The sequence below is a fragment of the Mustela nivalis genome, assembly GCF_964662115.1.
Source record: "Mustela nivalis genome assembly, contig: HAP1_SCAFFOLD_495, whole genome shotgun sequence".
Classification (NCBI taxonomy): Eukaryota; Metazoa; Chordata; class Mammalia; order Carnivora; family Mustelidae; genus Mustela; species Mustela nivalis.
This window is the reverse complement of record NW_028136161.1, coordinates 77,373-96,658: the sequence shown is the minus strand read 5'-3', so window position 1 is coordinate 96,658 and position 19,286 is coordinate 77,373. Positions and strand designations below refer to the sequence as shown.

General features: G+C 40.7%; 1 pseudogene across 1 annotated transcript in view; it reads left to right on the top strand.

The window, feature by feature from the left end:
- Positions 1–19,286, top strand: part of LOC309857200 (myomegalin-like) — a 113,900-nt pseudogene that overhangs the window by 62,937 nt on the left and 31,677 nt on the right. Inside the window, exons 9-10 of the transcript in view lie at positions 10,144–10,578; positions 11,441–11,637. The product of the transcript in view is annotated as a myomegalin-like (transcript). The remainder of the gene's footprint in view (positions 1–10,143; positions 10,579–11,440; positions 11,638–19,286) is intronic.

Below are 19,286 nucleotides of genomic sequence, written 5' to 3'. Positions count from 1 at the left end.
CAGAGGCTAAAGCGGGGCGAAGCCCACGCGGGGTCAGCGTGGCCTCAGGTCCCGCAGGGTCACAGAAGGATCGGGGGTGTCTGAGTGTCGCAGAGCTTGCGGGTATTGGAACGGGAAAGCCGGCTGCAGAGACGGAGCCCACAGTAAGCTCACAGCTTGGTGTTACCTTGAACTGATCGCAGGCTCGGTGAGCTCGGAGCACGGCCGGAGGTCAGGCAGACGGGAGTAACTGGGCGCTGTTCTCTGAGGGCGCACTGAGGAGTGGGGCCCTGGGCTCTCGGCTCCTCCGGACCGGAGACCAGGAGGCCGCCATTTGTATTCCCGTCCTCCGGAACTCTACCGAAAGCGCTGAGGGAACAAAGCTCCTGAAAGCAAACCCAAGCGGATTACTCACCCCGGCCCCGGGTAAGGGAGGTGTAATTCCGCCTGGGGCAAAGACACTTGAGAATCACTACAACAGGCCCCTCCCCCAGAAGATCAACAAGAAATCCAGCCAAGACCAAGTTCACCTACCAAGGAGTGCGGTTTCAATACCAAGGAGAGCAGCAGAATTCCAGAGGAGGAGAAATCCAAGCACAGAACTCATGGCTTTTTTCCTGTGATTTTTTTTAGTCTTGCAGTTAATTTAATTTTTTCTTTTTCATTTTTTTTTTTCTTTTTCTTCTCGCCTTCGGGTAAAAAAAATTTTTTTTTTAACTGTTACCTTTTTCTTTTTTAACGATTTTTTACTAGTTTATCTAATATATATTTTCTCTTTTTTACATTTTTCTCAGGTGTTTTCTTTTTTAAAAAAAATTTTTTTTCTTTTCTTTTTTTTTTCTTTTTTTTTTCTTTCTTTCTTTTTGAACCTCTTTTTATCCCCTTTCTCCCCACTCACGATTTTGGATCTCTTCTAATTTGGTTAAAGCATATTTTCCTGGGGTTGTTGCCACCCTTTTAGTATTTTACTTGCCCCTTTATATACTCTTATCTGGACAAAATGACAAGACGGAAAAATTCAACACACACACACAAAAAAGAAAAAGAGGCAGTACCGAAGGCTATGGACCTAATCAATACAGACATTGGTAATATGTCAGACCTAGAGTTCTGAATGACAATTCTCAAGGTTCTAGCCGGGCTCGAAAAAGGCATGGAAGATATTAGAGAAACCCTCTCGAGAGATATAAAAGCCCTTTCTGGAGAAATAAAAGAACTAAAACCTAACCAAGTTGAAATCAAAAAAGCTAATAATGAGGTGCAATCAAAAATGGAGGCTCTCACTGCTTGGATAAATGAGGCAGAAGAAAGAATTAGTGATATAGAAGACCAAATGACAGAGAATAAAGAAGCTGAGCAAATGAGGGACAAACAGCTACTGGACCACGAGGGGAGAATTCGAGAATTAAGTGACACCATAAGATGAAACAACATTAGAATAATTGGGATTCCAGAAGAAGAAGAGAGAGAGAGGGGAGCAGAAGGTATACTAGAGAGAATTATTGGGGAGAATTTCCCCAATATGGCAAAGGGAACGAGCATCAAAATTCAGGAGGTTCAGAGAACGCCCCTCAAAATCAATAAGAATAGGCCCACACACCGTCACCTAATAGTAAAATTCACAAGTCTCAGTGACAAAGAGAAAATCCTGAAAGCAGCCCGGGAAAAGAAGTCTGTAACATACAATGGTAAAAATATTAGATTGGCAGCTGACCTATCCACAGAGACCTGGCAGGCCAGAAAGAGCTGGCATGATATTTTTAGAGCACTAAACGAGAAAAACATGCAGCCCAGAATACTATATCCAACTATGCTATCATTGAAAATAGAAGGAGAGATTAAAATCTTCCAAGTCAAACAACAACTGAAAGAATTTGCAAATACCAAACCAGCTCTACAGGAAATATTGAAAGGGGTCCTCTAAGCAAAGAGAGAGCCTACAAGTGGTAGATCAGAAAGGAACAGAGACCATATACAATAACAGTCACCTTACAGGCAATACAATGGCACTAAATTCATATCTCTCAATAGTTACCCTGAATGTGAATGGGATAAATGCCCCTGTCAAAAGACACAGGGTATCAGAATGGATAAAAAAACAAAACCCATCTATATGTTGCCTCCAAGAAACACATTTTAAGCCCGAAGACACCTCCAGATTTAAAGTGAGGGGGTGGAAAATAATTTACCATGCTAATGGACATCAGAAGAAAGCAGGAGTGGCAATCCTTATATCAGATCAATTAGATTTTAAGCCAAAGACTATAATAAGAGAGGAGGAAGGACACTATATCATTCTCAAAGGGTCTGTCCAACAAGAAGATTTAACAATTTTAAATATCTATGCCCCCAACGTGGGAGCAGCCGACTATATAAACCAATTCATAACAAAATCAAAGAAACACATCAACAATAATACAATAATAGTAGGGGACTTTAACACTCCCCTCACTGAAATGGACAGGTCATCCAAGCAAAAGATCAGCAAGGAAATAAAGGCCTTAAACGACACACTGGACCAGATGGACATCACAGATATATTCAGAACATTTCATCCCAAAGCAACAGAATACACATTCTTCTCTAGTGCACATGGAACATTCTCCAGAATAGATCACATCCTCGGTCCTAAATCAGGACTCAACCGGTATCAAAAGATTGGGATCATTCCCTGCATATTTTCAGACCACAATGCTCTAAAGCTAGAACTCAACCACAAAAGGAAGTTTGGAAAGAACCCAAATACATGGAGACTAAACAGTATCCTTCTAAAGAATGCATGGGTCAACCGGGAAATTAAAGAAGAATTGAAAAAAATCATGGAAACAAATGATAATGAAAATACAACGGTTCAAAATCTGTGGGACACAACAAAGGCAGTCCTGAGAGAAAAATATATAGCGGTACAAGCCTTTCCCAAGGAACAAGAAAGGTCTCAGGTACACAACCTAACCCTACACCTAAAGGAGCTGGAGAAAGAACAAGAAAGAAACCCTAAGCCCAGAAAGAGAAGAGAAATCATAAAGATCAGAGCAGAAATCAATGAAATCGAAACCAAAAAAACAATAGAACAAATCAACGAAAGTAGGAGCTGGTTCTTTGAAAGAATTAATAAAATTGATAAACCCCTGGCCCGACTTATCAAAAAGAAAAGAGAAAGGACCCAAATAAATAAAATCATGAATGAAAGAGGAGATATCACAACTAACACCAAAGAAATACAAACTATTATAAGAACATACTATGAGCAACTCTATGGCAATAAATTTGACAATCTGGAAGAAATGGATGCATTCCTAGAAACATATAAACTACCACAACTGAACCAGGAAGAAATAGAAAGCCTGAACAGACCCATAACCAGTAAGGAGATTGAAACAGTCATTAAAAATCTCCAAACAAACAAAAGCCCAGGGCCAGATGTCTTCCCGGGGGAATTCTACCAAACATTTAAAGAAGAACTAATTCCTATTCTCCTGAAACTGTTCCAAAAAATAGCAATGGAAGGAAAACTTCCAAACTCATTTTATGAGGCCAGCATCACCTTGATCCCAAAACCAGACAAGGATCCCACCAAAAAAGAGAGCTATAGACCGATATCCTTGATGAACACAGATGCGAAAATACTCAACAAAATACTAGCCAATAGGATTCACCAGTACATTAAAAAGATTATTCACCACGACCAAGTGGGATTTATTCCAGGGCTGCAAGGTTGGTTCAACATCCGCAAATCAGTCAATGTGATACAACACATCAATAAAAGAAAGAACAAGAACCATATGATACTTTCAATAGATGCTGAAAAAGCATTTGACAAAGTACAGCATCCCTTCCTGATCAAAACTCTTCAAAGTGTAGGGATAGAGGGCACATACCTCAATATCATCTAAGCCATCTATGAAAAACCCACCGCAAATATCATTCTCAATGGAGAAAAACTGAAAGCTTTTCCACTAAGGTCAGGAACACGGCAGGGATGTCCATTATCACCACTGCTATTCAACATAGTACTAGAGGTCCTAGCCTCAGCAATCAGACAACAAAAGGAAATTAAAGGCATCCAAATCGGCAAAGAAGAAGTCAAATTATCACTCTTCGCAGATGATATGATACTATATGTGGAAAACCCAAAAGACTCCACTCCAAAACTGCTAGAACTTATACAGGAATTCAGTAAAGTGTCAGGATATAAAATCAATGCACAGAAATCAGTTGCATTTCTCTACACCAACAGCAAGACAGAAGAAAGAGATATTAAGGAGTCAATCCCATTTACAATTGCATCCAAAACCATAAGATACCTAGGAATAAACCTAACCAAAGAGACACAGAATCTATACTCAGAAAACTATAAAGTACTCATGAAAGAAATTGAGGAAGGCACAAAGAAATTGAAAAATGTTCCATGCTCCTGGATTGGAAGAATAAATATTGTGAAAATGTCTATGCTACCTAAAGCAATCTACACATTTAATGCAATTCCTATCAAAGTACCATCCATCTTTTTCAAAGAAATGGAACAAATAATGCTAAAATTTATATGGAACCAGAAAAGACCTCAAATACCCAAAGGGATATTGAAAAAGAAAGCCAACGTTGGTGGCATCACAATTCCGGACTTCAAGCTCTATTACAAAGCTGTCATCATCAAGACAGCATGGTACTGGCACAAAAACAGACATATAGATCAATGGAACAGAATAGAAAGCCCAGTAATAGACCCTCATCTCTTTGGCCAACTAATCTTCGACAAAGCAGGAAAGAATGTCCAATGGAAAAAAGACAGCCTCTTCAATAAATGGTGCTGGGAAAATTGGACAGCCACATGCAGAAAAATGAAATTGGACCATTTCCTTACACCACACACAAAAATAGACTCAAAATGTATGAAGGATCTCAATGTGCAAAGGGAATCCATCAAAATCCTTGAGGAGAACACAGGCAGCCACCTCTTCGACCTCAGCCGCAGCAACATCTTCCTAGGAACAACGCCAAAGGCAAGGGAAGCAAGGGAAAAAATGAACTATTGGGATTTCATCAAGATCAAAAGCTTTTGCACAGCAAAGGAAATAGTTAACAAAATCAAAAGACAACTGACAGAATGGGAGAAGATATTTGCAAACGACATATCAGATAAAGGACTAGTGTCCAGAATCTATAAAAACTTAGCAAACTCAACACCCAAAGAACAAATAATCCAATCAAGAAATGGGCAGAGGACATGAACAGACATTTCTGCAAAGAAGACATCCAGATGGCCAACAGACACATGAAAAAGTGCTCCATATCACTCGGCATCAGGGAAATACAAATCAAAACCACAATGAGATATCACCTCACACCAGTCAGAATGGCTAAAATCAACAAGTCAGGAAATGACAGATGCTGGCGAGGATGCGGAGAAAGGGGAACCCTCCTACACTGTTGGTGGGAATGCAAGCTGGTGCAGCCACTCTGTAAAACAGCCTGGAGGTTCCTCAAAATGTTGAAAATAGAACTGCTCTATGACCCAGCAATTGCACTATTGGGTATTTACCCTAAAGATACAAATGTAGTGATCCAAAGGGGCACATGCACCTGTATGTTTATAGCAGCAATGTCCACAATAGCCAAACTATGGAAAGAACCTAGATGTCCATCCACAGATGAATGGATCAAGAAGATGTGGTATATATACATAATGGAATACTATGCAGCCATCAAAAGAAATGAAATCTTGCCATTTGCGACAACATGGATGGAACTAGAGCGTATCATGCTTAGCGAAATAAGTCAAGCAGAGAAAGACAACTATCATATGATCTCCCTGATATGAGGAAGTGGTGATGCAACATGGAGGCTTAAGTGGGTAGGAGAAGAATCAATGAAACAAGATGGGATTGGGAGGGAGACAAACCATAAGTGACTCTTAATCTCACAAAACAAACTGAGGGTTGCTGGGGGGAGGGGATTTGGGAGAAGGGGGTGGGGTTTTGGACATTGGGGAGGGTATGTGCTTTGGTGAGTGCTGTGAAGTGTGTAAACCTGGTGATTCACAGACCTGTACCCCTGGGGATAAAAATATATGTTTATAAAAAATAAAAAGTTAAAAAAAAAAAGAACAAAATGGAAATTCTGCAATTGAAAAGCACAGTAATCAAAACTTTAAACATTCACTGGTGAAGCTAAATAATAGATTTTAACTGACAGAAGGAAGAATTAGCCAACTTGAGAATAGATCTATAGAGATTGCACACGCCAAAAACATAGTGGAAAAAAAGAACGAAGAAAATGAATAGAGGCTCAGAAAGGGTGATACCAACCAAAAGCAACAGAATACATATTCTTCTCAAATACACATGGAACATTTTCCAGGATAGCGCGTATGTTAGGCCACAAAATGTGTCTTAATTAATTGAAAAGAATTGAAACCATATCAAGCATCTTTTCCAGCCACAAGGTTGGGGAACTAGACATTAATAACACAAAGAAAACTGGAAAGATCAAAAATAATGTGGCGATTAAACAATACGCTTCTGAGTAACGAATTGGTCAAAGAAGAAATCAAAAGAGAAAAAAATACCTTGAGACAGAATTATATGGTTTCTCTTATTTGTGGAGCAAAAGGAATAACACAGAGGATATGGGGAAATGGAGAGGAGAAGGGAGTTGGAGGAAATTGGAGGGGGAGATGAATCATGAGAGACTGTGGACTCTGAAAAACAATCTGAGGGTTTTGGAGGGGAGGGGGTTGGGGGTTGGGTGAGCCTGGTGGTGGGTATTATGGAAGGAATGTATTGCATGGAGCACAGGGTGTGGTCCATAAACAATGAATTCTGAAACACTGAAAAGAAATTTAAAAAATAAATTAAATTTAAAAAAAAAAAAGAAAGAATATGAACCATATGATACTCTCAATAGACGCTGAAAAAGCATTTGACAAAGTACAGCATCCCTTCCTGATCAAAACTCTTCAAAGTGTAGGGATAGAGGGCACATACCTCAATATTATCACCCACTGCAAATATCATTCTCAATGGAGAAAAACTGAAAGCTTTTCCGCTAAGGTCAGGAACACGGCAAGAATGTCTGTTATCACCGCTGATGTTCAACATAGTACAAGAAGTCCTAACCTCAGCAATCAGACAACAAAAAGAAATTAAAGACATCCAAATCAGCAAAGAAGAAGTCAAACTATTACTCTTTGCAGATGATATGATCCTATATGTGGAAAACCCAAAAGACTCCACTCCAAAACTGCTAGAACTTGTACAAGAATTCAGTAAAGTGTCAGGATAAAAAGTCAATGCACAGAAATAAGTTGCATTCCTTTACACTAACAACAAGACAGAAGAAAGAGAAATTAAGGAGTCAGTCCCATTTACAATTGCACCCAAAACCATAAGATACCTAGGAATAAACCTAACCAAGGAGGCATAGAATCTATACTCAAAAAACTGTAAAGTATTAGTGAAAGAAATTGAGGAAGACACAAAGAAATGAAAAAATATTCCATGCTCATTGATTGGAAGAACAAATATTGTGAAAATGTCTATGCTACCTAAAGCAATCTACACATTTAATGCAATTCCTATCAAAGTACCGTCCATCTTTTTCAAAGAAATGGAACAAATAATGCTAAAATTTATATGGAACGAGAAAAGACCTCGAATACCCAAAGGGATATTGAAAAAGAAAGCCAGTGTTGGTGGCATCACAATTCCGGACTTCAAGCTCTATTACAAAGCTGTCATCATCAAGACAGCATGGTACTGGCACAAAAACAGACACATAGATCAATGGAACAGAATAGAGAGCCCAGAAATAGACCCTCAACTCTATGGTCAACTAATCCTTGTCAAAGCAGGAAGGAATGTCCAATGGAAAAAAGACAGCCTCTTCAACAAATGGTGCTGGGAAAATTGGACAGCCACATGCAGAAAAATGAAATTGGACTATTTCTTTACACCACACATGAAAGTAGAGTCAAAATGGATGAAGGACCTCAATGTGCAAAAGGAATCCATCAAAATCCTTGAGGAGAACACAGGCAGCAACCTCTTTGACCTCAGCCGCAGCAACTTCTTCCTAGGAACATCACCAAAGACAACAGAAGCAAGGGCAAAAATGAACTCTTGGGATTTTATTAAGATCAAAAGCTTTTGTACAGCAAAGGAAACAGTTAACAAAACCAAAAGACAACTAACAGAATGGGAGAAGATATTTGCAAATGACATCAGATAAAGGACTAGTGTCCAAAATCTATAAAGAGCTTAGCAAACTCAACACCCAAAGAACAAATAATCCAATCAAGAAATGGGCAGAGGACATGAACAGACATTTCCAAAGAAGACATCCAGATGGCCAAAGGACACATGAAAAAATGCTCCACATCACTCGACATCAGGAAAATACAAATCAAAGCTGGTGAGATACCACCTCACACCAGTCAGAATGGCTAAAATCAACAAGTCAAGAAATGACAGATGCTGGCGAGGATGCGGAGAGAGGGGAGCCCTCCTACACTGTTTGTGGGAATGCAAGCTGGTGCAACCACTCTGGAAAACTGTGTGGAGGTTCCTCAAAAAACTGAAAATAGAGCGACCCTATGACCAGCGATTGCACTACTGGGTATACATCCTAAAGATACAAACGTGGTGCTCTGAAGGGGCACACACACCCAAACATTTATAGCAGCAATGTCCACAGTACCCAAACTATGGAAAGAGCCTAGACGTCCAACAACAGATGAGTGGATAAAGATGAAGTGGTATATATACACAATGGAATACTATGCAGCCATCAAAAGAAATGAAATCTTGCCATTTGCGATGACGTGGATGGAACTAGAGGGTATTATGCTTAGCAAAATAAGTCAATCGGAGAAAGACAACTATCATATGATCTTCCCGATATGAGGAAATGGAGATGCAATGTTGGGGCGTTGGGGTATAGGAAAAGAAAAAAATGAAAGAAGGTGGGATTGGGAGGGAGACAAACCATAAAAGACTCAACCTCACAAAACAGAGGGCAGAGGGTGGTGGGGATATGGACATTGGGGAGAGTATGTGCTATGATGAGTGCTGTAAAATGTGTAAACCTGGCGATTCACAGACCTGTACCCCTGGGGATAAAAATACATTACATGTTTATTTTTAAAAATTAATTAATTTATAAAAAAATGAATTGCCTTGTTAAAGCAATGTTGTTGTTTTTGTTGTTGTTGTTGTTTTTTAACACTTCCATCCAACCCTGGTGAAGGGTTCGGTGTGAAGAAAGGATGGAGTCTAGAATGTCGTGGTGAAAATTAGTTGTTTATCCATTTTATGTGTTCTACAAGTATGCATGTTTTATGTGTCAGGCACTGCGGAGGCTCTGGGGATACAGGATGAACAGGATAGGAAGAATCCCTGACCTCATGAAGATGATTTATCGAAAGAGCCAAACGTAAAGCAAATAATAACAGAAGTACTTTTGATTGTAGTTCTGATTGGTATTATTTATTTCTTGTTTTCCTAGGTCCCAATTTCTCATCCAGGGGTTGAAAACTGACCAATGATAATTAATAGAATTGTAGAACCCATAATAAATTTGTCCCAGGAAAGGTCTTTCTTATTCTTTTTTTTTTTTCTTAACACTGTAAATACCCTTGTTTATTCCAAAGACGAGTGAAAATTAGAACATGAGGCTGAGGGGATGCCTGGGTAGCTCAGTTGGCTGAGCATTTGCTTTTGATTTGGGCCACGATCTCCTGTTCTGGGATCAAGTCCCGAATCTGTCTCCCTGCTCAGTAGGGAGCCTGCTTCTCCCTCTTCCTCTCCCCCTGGCCTCTTCCACTACTTACTACTTATGCTCTCATTCTCTCTCTATATCAAATAAATAAAATCATTAAAAAAAAAAAAACGAACATGAGGCTAGCTGACCAGGATAAAGACAACTAGATCATGTGTGTTGTGTCCAAGGTTTTTTTATGGACTGTGTTGCCACCAAGTAGCTGCGGGAGTCTCTCCTCCTGAATCTATCCAATAAGGGAGCCCATGTCCATCTCTGAGGTGGCTTCCTGCTTTGGGGTGTCTCTGAGTCTCTGCTGAGCTTGATGGGGGCTATGGAAACTGAGGCCGAGAGAAGAGCCACCCCCTCATGGTGTGTGTGTGTGTGTGTGTGTGTGTGTGTTTCCTGCAGGAACACCATGCTGAGCCTTTGACTTGAGAATGCAGAGCTGAAAGAGCAGATGGGAGAAACAATGTCTGATGGATGGGTGATAGAGGAAGACAAGGAAAAGGGTGAGGTGGAAGTAGAAACTGTGGTAGCCAGAGGGGGTCTGAATGAGAATAGCCTTCAGGCTGAATTCAGAAAGCTTCAGGGAAAACTGAAGAATGCCCACAACATCATCAGCCTCCTCAAAGAACAGCTCGTGCTGAGCAGCAAGGACAGGAATAGTAAGCTTAGCCCAGAGCTCCTTGCACACCTGGTCCGGGAGATCGACAGAATGAACACAGAGCTGGTCTGTTCTCCTGAGAAGCCCCAATGCCAGGAAGAGGAGTGCATGACCATAAAGCCCTGCCCTAGACCCCAGAGTCTTGACATTGGGGCTGCCTCGCCATGGATGGCCACCAAGTAAGTGTGGGTTTAGATGGAAATAGAGACCTGTGGAGAAGGCCTGGAGGTAACAGTTTTTACCTAAAACAGTTCTTCTCCATGGGTCAGAAGGGACTGAGGGAAGGGCACCTTTGCCCCCCAAGCAGTGGTAATATTCCTCACACATTCATCTTTTGGAAAAGCTTTTACAACATTGTCTCACAAACATTACTTGGGCAATTAATTTTTCATAAATAGTGTTTCATTTTCCAGATGGCACACTAGGCATTGGGCAGCAGGCAGAAAGACCCGGTCTCTGCCCATAAGTCTGCAGTGTGGTGGGGAAAGATGGCATAAAACAGGTCAATAGGATGCCATATAGGGATGCTTGGGACTTAAGGAAGCCCCAACAAGTGGTGTGTAATGACACCTCTCCATATCACTGCCATTTTCATCACAGCCCATCCTGGGTGTCTGTTCATGGGCCACAGGATTGGGCTGTTGGGATCCTCCTAAGGGGAGGGGTTTTGCTGACTATTGAGTAAATGGAGACTAGAGAGGATTCGGGCTGGGGGGAGTGGAGGACAAGGCTGGGACAGGGGCATGAGGATAGATGAGGAGAGGTTTCTACCCCTCCTCTCTTTAACCGCTGAACCAACCTTAACTGAGAGACCCTCAGTAGACTCCAGTGGCACTGTACTTTGTGTTGAAAATACAGAGATGAATAAAACATTACCTTAGCTCTGCAGGAGCTTAGAGCTGAAAAGCAAGCCACTACCAAAGGGCTTGAGGAATGCTGGAAAAAACCCATAAATATAGTCCACGGGGGGTCAGAAAGGGAAGGGGATCGGGACTGCCTGGGACTGTTACTGCCTGGTCTCTCTGCTGGCTCTTTTCACAGCTGGATAACTGGCCCCAGGCACAAGACCCTGGAAACCCATCAGAATTTAGCCTTCCTGGATCCACCAAGCACCTGCACTCCCAGCTGTCCCAGTGCAGACAGACAACGCTACCAGGACCTCCAGGAGAAGCTGCTGATATCAGAAGCCACGGTCTTTTCCCAGGACAACCAGATGGAGAAATACAGAGTCATGCTTAGTAAGTCTTAGGTTCACCATCACTAAGACAGCTGCCTATGTGCTTTGTAGACTTCCCTTTTCTTCCACAGCCTCAAAACAAATTTAATCCCAACCAGTGTCCTAGAATTGTGGAAATGGTTATTTAACTTCAGTTTTCCAACTGGTAGAGAAGAATAAAAAACAAAGGAAGCTTGCAGTGAGCATATAGGGAAGAAATGGGCTAACATCTAGGTTTGCTGATTTCTGCTATAGTCAGCAAACTGCTTTACATCTCTCAACTTATACTGACAGTTTCTCTCCTCTTGGCACCAAATCACAATCTTCAAAAATATACCATCACCATTGGTTTAGAATCCATGCTTTCTACTAGAACTTCCTACAGTGATTGAAATGCTTATGGAGCACATGAGATGTCTCAAATTCAACTTCAGAATTTTGTTTACTTTTAATTAATTTAATATGAAGTTGTCACGTGTGGCTAGTAGCTATGTTTTTTTTAATTTTTATTTATTTTTATTTTTAATATAATTTATTATTTTTTATAAACATATATTTTTATCCCCAGGGGTACAGGTCTGTGAATCACCAGGTTTACACACTTCACAGCACTCACCAAAACACATACCCTCCCCAATGTCCATAATACCACCCCCTTCTCCCAAACCCCCTCCCCCCAGCAACCCTCAGTTTGTTTTGTGAGATTAAGAGTCACTTATGTTTTGTCTCCCTCCCAATCCCATCTTCTTTCATTTATTCTTCTCGTACCCACTTAAGCCCCCATGTTGCATCACCACTTCCTCATATCAGGGAGATCATATGATAGTTGTCTTTCTCCGCTTGACTTATTTCCCTAAGCATGATACGCTCTAGTTCCATCCATGTTGTCGCAAATGGCAAGATTTCATTTCTTTTGATGGCTGCATAGTATTCCATTGTGTATATATACCACATCTTCTTGATCCATTCATCTGTTGATGGACATCTAGGTTCTTTCCATAGTTTGGCTATTGTGGACATTGCTGCTATAAACATTCGAGTACACGTGCCCCTTTGGATCACTACGTTTGTATCTTTAGGGTAAATACCCAATAGTGCAATTGCTGGGTCATAGGGCAGTTCTATTTTCAACATTTTGAGGAACCTCCATGCTGTTTTCCAGAGAGGTTGCACCAGCTTGCATTCCCACCAACAGTGTAGGAGGGTTCCCCTTTCTCCGCATCCTCGCCAGCATCTGTCATTTCCTGACTTGTTGATTTTAGCCATTCTGACTGGTGTGAGGTGATATCTCATTGTGGTTTTGATTTGTATTTCCCTGATGCCGAGTGATATGGAGCACTTTTTCATGTGTCTGTTGGCCATCTGGATGTCTTCTTTGCAGAAATGTCTGTTCATGTCCTCTGCCCATTTCTTTATTGGATTATTTGTTCTTTGGGTGTTGAGTTTGCTAAGTTCTTTATAGATTCTGGACACTAGTCCTTTATCTGATATGTCGTTTGCAAATATCTTCTCCCATTCTGTCAGTTGTCTTTTGATTTTGTTAACTGTTTCCTTTCCTGTGCAAAAGCTTTTGATCTTGATGAAATCCCAATAGTTCATTTTTTCCCTTGCTTCCCTTGCCTTTTGCATTGTTCCTAGGAAGATGTTGCTGCGGCTGAGGTCGAAGAGATAGCTGCCTGTGTTCTCCTCAAGGATTTTGATGGATTCCTTTCGCACATTGAAATCCTTCATCCATTTTGAGTCTATTTTTGTGTGTGGTGTAAGGAAATGGTCCAATTTCATTTTTCTGCATGTGGCTGTCCAATTTTCCCAGCACCGTTTATTGAAGAGGCTGTCTTTTTTCCATTGGACATTCTTTCCTGCTTTGTCGAAGATGAGTTGACCATAGATTTGAGGGTCTATTTCTGGGCTCTCTATTCTGTTCCATTGATCTATGTGTCTGTTTTTGTGTCAGTACCATGCTGTCTTGATGATGACAGCTTTGTAATAGAGCTTGAAGTCCGGAATTGTGATGCCACCAACGTTGGCTTTCTTTTTCAATATCCCTTTGGCTATTTGAGGTCTTTTCTGGTTCCATATAAATTTTAGCATTATTTGTTCCATTTCTTTGAAAAAGATGGATGGTACTTTGATAGGAATTGCATTAAATGTGTAGATTGCTTTAGGTAGCATAGACATTTTCACAATATTTATTCTTCCAATCCAGGAGCATGGAACATTTTTTCATTTCTTTGTGTCTTCCTCAATTTCTTTCATGAGTACTTTATAGTTTTCTGAGTATAGATTCTGTGTCTCTTTGGTTAGGTTTATTCCTAGGTATCTTATGGTTTGGGGTACAATTGTAAATGGGATTGACTCCTTAATTTTCCTTTCTTCTGTCTTGCTGTTGGTGTAGAGAAATGCAACTGATTTCTGTGCATTGATTTTATATCCTGACACTTTACTGAATTCCTGTATAAGTTCTAGCAGTTTTGGAGTGGAGTCTTTTGGGTTTTCCACATATAGTATCATATCATCTGCGAAGAGTGATAATTTGACTTCTTCTTTGCCGATTTGGATGCCTTTAATTTCCTTTTGTTGTCTGATTGCTGAGGCTAGGACCTCTAGTACTATGTTGAATAGCAGTGGTGATAATGGACATCCCTGCCGTGTTCATGACCTTAGCGGAAAAGCTTTCAGTTTTTCTCCATTGAGAATGATATTTGCGGTGGGTTTTTCATAGATGGCTTAGATGATATTGAGGTATGTGCCCTCTATCCCTACACTTTGAAGAGTTTTGATCAGGAAGGGATGCTGTACTTTGTCAAATGCTTTTTCAGCATCTATTGAAAGTATCATATGGTTCTTGTTCTTTCTTTTATTGATGTGTTGTATCACATTGACTGATTTGCGGATGTTGAACCAACCTTGCAGCCCTGGAATAAATCCCACTTGGTCGTGGTGAATAATCTTTTTAATGTACTGGTGAATCCTATTGGCTAGTATTTTGTTGAGTATTTTCGCATCTGTGTTCATCAAGGATATCGGTCTATAGCTCTCTTTTTTGGTGGGATCCTTGTCTGGTTTTGGGATCAAGGTGATGCTGGCCTCATAAAATGAGTTTGGAAGTTTTCCTTCCATTGCTATTTTTTGGAACAGTTTCAGGAGAATAGGAATTAGTTCTTCTTTAAATGTTTGGTAGAATTCCCCCGGGAAGCCGTCTGGCCCTGGGCTTTTGTTTGTTTGGAGATTTTTAATGACTGTTTCAATCTCCTTACTGGTTATGGGTCTGTTCAGGCTTTCTATTTCTTCCTGGTTCAGTTGTGGTAGTTTATATGTTTCTAGGAATGCATCCATTTCTTCCAGATTGTCAAATTTATTGCCGTAGAGTTGCTCATAGTATGTTCTGATAACTGTTTGTATTTCTTTGGTGTTAGTTGTGATCTCTCCTCTTTCATTCATGATTTTATTTATTTGGGTCCTTTCTCTTTTCTTTTTGATAAGTCGGGCCAGGGGTTTATCAATTTTATTAATTCTTTCAAAGAACCAGCTCCTACTTTCGTTGATTTGTTCTATTGTTTTTTTGGTTTCTAATTCATTGATTTCTGCTCTGATCTTTATGATTTCTCTTCTCCTGCTAGGCTTAGGGTTTCTTTCTTGTTCTTTCTCCAGCTCCTTTAGGTGTAGGGTTAGATTGTGTACCTGAGACCTTTCTTGTTTCTTGAGAAAGGCTTGTACCACTATATATTTTTCTTTCAGGACTGCCTTTGTTGTGTCCCACAGATTTTGAACCTTTGTATTTTCATTATCATTTGTTTCCATGATTTTTTTTCAATTCTTCTTTAATTTCCCGGTTGACCCATTCATTCTTTAGAAGGATGCTGTTTAGTCTCCATGTATTTTGGTTCTTTTCAAACTTCCTTTTGTGGTTGAGTTCTAGCTTTAGAGCATTGTGGTCTGAAAATATGCAGGGAATGATCCCAATCTTTTGATACTGGTTGAGTCCTGATTTAGGACCGAGGATGTGATCTATTCTGGAGAATGTTCCATGTGCACTAGAGAAGAATGTGTATTCTGTTGCTTTGGGATGAAATGTTCTGAATATATCTGTGATATCCATCTGGTCCAGTGTGTCATTTAAGGCCTTTATTTCCTTGGTGATCTTCTGCTTGGATGATCTGTCCATTTCAGTGAGGAGAGTGTTAAAGTCCCCTACTATTATTGTGTTATTGTAGATGTGTTTCTTTGATTTTGTTATTAATTGGTTTATATAGTTGGCTGCTCCCACGTTGGGGGCATAGATATTTAAAATTGTTAAATCTTCTTGTTGGACAGACCCTTTGAGTATGATATAGTGTCCTTCCTCATCTCTTATTATAGTCTTTGGCTTAAAATCTAATTGATCTGATATAAGGATTGCCACTCCTGCTTTCTTCTGATGTCCATTAGCATGGTAAATTCTTTTCCACCCCTCACTTTAAATCTGGAGGTGTCTTCGGGCTTAAAATGTGTTTCTTGGAGGCAACATATAGATGGGTTTTGTTTTTTTATCCATTCTGATACCCTGTGTCTTTTGACAGGGGCGTTTAGCCCATTAACATTCAGGGTAACTATTGAGAGATATGAATTTAGGGCCATTGTATTGCCTGTAAGGTGGCTGTTACTGTATATGGTCTCTGTTCCTTTCTGATCTACCATTTGTAGGATCTCTCTTTGTTTAGAGGACCCCTTTCAAGATTTCCTGTAGAGCTGGTTTGGTGTTTGCAAATTCTTTCAGTTGTTGTTTGTCCTGGAAGCTTTTAATCTCTCCTTCTATTTTCAATGATAGCCTAGCTGGATATAGTATTCTGGGCTGCATGTTTTTCTCATTTAGTGCTCTGAAAATATCATGCCAGCTCTTTCTGACCTGCCAGGTCTCTGTGGATAAGTCAGCTGCCAATCTAATATTTTTACCATTGTATGTTACAGACTTCTTTTCCCGGGCTGCTTTCAGGATTTTCTCTTTGTCACTGAGACTTGTAAATTTTACTATTAGGTGACGGGGTGTGGGCCTATTCTTATTGATTTTGAGGGGCGTTCTCTGAACCTCCTGAATTTTGATGCTTGTTCCCTTTGCCATATTGGGGAAATTCTCCCCAATAATTCTTTCTAGTATACTTTCTGCTCCCCTCTCTCTTTCTTCTTCTTCTGGAATCCCAATTATTCTAATGTTGTTTTGTCTTATGGTGTCACTTAATTCTCGAATTCTCCCCTTGTGGTCCAGTAGCTGTTTGTCCCTCTTTTGCTCAGCTTCTTTATTCTCTGTCATTTGGTCTTCTATATCACTAATTCTTTCTTCTGCCTCATTTATCCTAGCAGTGAGAGCCTCCATTTTTGATTGCACCTCATTAATAGCTTTTTTTATTTCAACTTGGTTAGATTTTAGTTCTTTTATTTCTCCAGAAAGGGCTTTTATATCTCTCGAGAGGGTTTCTCTAATATCTTCCATGCCTTTTTCGAGCCCGGCTAGAACCTTGAGAATTGTCATTCTGAACTCTAGGTCTGACATATTACCAATGTCTGTATTGATTAGGTCCATAGCCTTCGGTACTGCCTCTTGTTCTTTTTTTTGTGTGTGTGTTGAATTTTTCCGTCTTGTCATTTTGTCCAGATAAGAGTATATAAAGGGGCAAGTAAAATACTAAAAGGGTGGCAGCAACCCCAGGAAAATATGCTTTAACCAAATTAGAAGAGATCCAAAATCGTGAGGGGGGAGAAAGGGGATAAAAAGTGGTTCAAAAAGGAAACAATAAAAGAAAAGAAAAAAGAGAAAAAAAAAAGAATTTTTTAAAAAAAGAAAACACCTAAGAAAAATATAAAAAAGAAAAAAAATATATGTATTAGATAAACTAGTAAAAAATCGTTAAAAAAGAAAAAGGAGCAGTTAAAAAAAAAATTTTACCCGTAGGCAAAAAAAAAAAAAAAAAAAAAAAAGAAAATTAAATTAATCACAAGACTAAAAGAAATCACAGGGAAAAAGCCATGAGTTCCGTGCTTTTCTCCTCCTCTAGAATTCTGCTGCTCTCCTTGGTATTGAAACCGCACTCTTTGGTAGGTGAAATTGGTCTTGGCTGGATTTCTTGTTGATCTTCTGGGGGAGGGGCCTGTTGTAGTGATTCTCAAGTTTCTTTGCTCCAGGCGGAATTGCACCGCTTTTACCTGGGGCCGGGGTGAGTAATCCGCTTGGGTTTGCTTTCAGGAGCTTTTGTTCCCTGAGCGCTTTCCGTAGAGTTCCGGAGAACGGGAATACAAATGGCGGTCTCCTGGTCTCCGGCCCGGAGGAGCCGAGAGCCCAGGGCCGCAATCCTCAGTGCGCGCCCAGAGAACCGCGCTCAGTTACTCCCGTCTTCCTGACCTCCGGCCGTGCTCCGAGCTCACCGAGCCTGCGACCGGTTCAAGGTCACCCCGAGCTGCGAGCTTACTGTCGGCTCTGTCTCTGTAGCCGGCTTTCCCGTTCCAATACCCGCAAGCTCTGCGACACTCAGACACCCCCGATCCTTCTGTGACCCTGCGGGACCTGAGGCCACGCTGACCCCGTGTGGGCTTTGCCCCGAGTAGCCTCTGGAGCGATGTCCCTCAGCGGAACAGACTTTTAAAAGTCCTGATTTTGCGCGCGGTTGCTCCGCCTCTTGCCGGGAGCCGGCCCCTCCCCCCAGGGTCTATCTTCCTGTCGCTTTGGATTCACTTCTCCGCCGGTCCTACCTTTCAGAAAGTGGTTGTTTTTCTGTTTCCAGAATTGCTGTTCTTCTTCTCTTCGATCTGCTGATGGATTTGCAGGTGTTTGCAATCTTTAGATAAGCTATCTAGCTGATCTCCGGCTAGCTGAAGTAGTCTCGGCCTGCTACTTCTCCACCATCTTGACTCCTCCTCTATTTATTTTTATTTTTAAAACATGTTTTATTTTGGGGGGGATTTCAAAAGTTAATTTTTAATCTGTTTAAAAGATTTTTTAATTATTTATTTTCAGCATAACAGTATTCATTATTTTTTCACCACACCCAGTGCTCCATGCAATCTGTGCCCTCTATAATACCCACCACCTGGTACCCCAAACTCCCACCCCCCGCCAATTCAAACCCCTCAGTTTGTTTTTCAGAGTCCATAGTCTCTCATGATTCACCTCCCCTTCCAATTTCCCCCAACTCCCTTCTCTCTAACTCCCCATGTCCTCCATGCTATTTGTTATGCTCCACAAATAAGTGAAACCATATGATAACTGACTCTCTCTGCTTGACTTATTTCACTTAGCATCATCTCTTCCAGTCCCGTCCATGTTGCTACAAAAGTTGGGTATTCATCCTTTCTGATGGAGGCATAATACTCCATAGTTTATATGGACCATATCTTCCTTATCCATTTGTCCGTTGAAGGGCATCTTGGTTTTTCCCATAGTTTGGCGACCGTGGCCATTGCTACTATAAACATAGGGGTACAGATGGCCCTTCTTTTCACGACATCTGTATCTTTGGGGTAAATACCCAGTAGTGCAATTGCAGGGTCATAGGGAAGTTCTATTTTTAATTTCTTGAGGAATCTCCACACTGTTCTCCAAAGAGGCTGCACCAACTTGCATTCCCACCAACAGTGGAAGAGGGTTCCCCTTTCTCCACATCCCCTCCAACACATGTTGTTTCCTGACTTGTTAATTTTGGC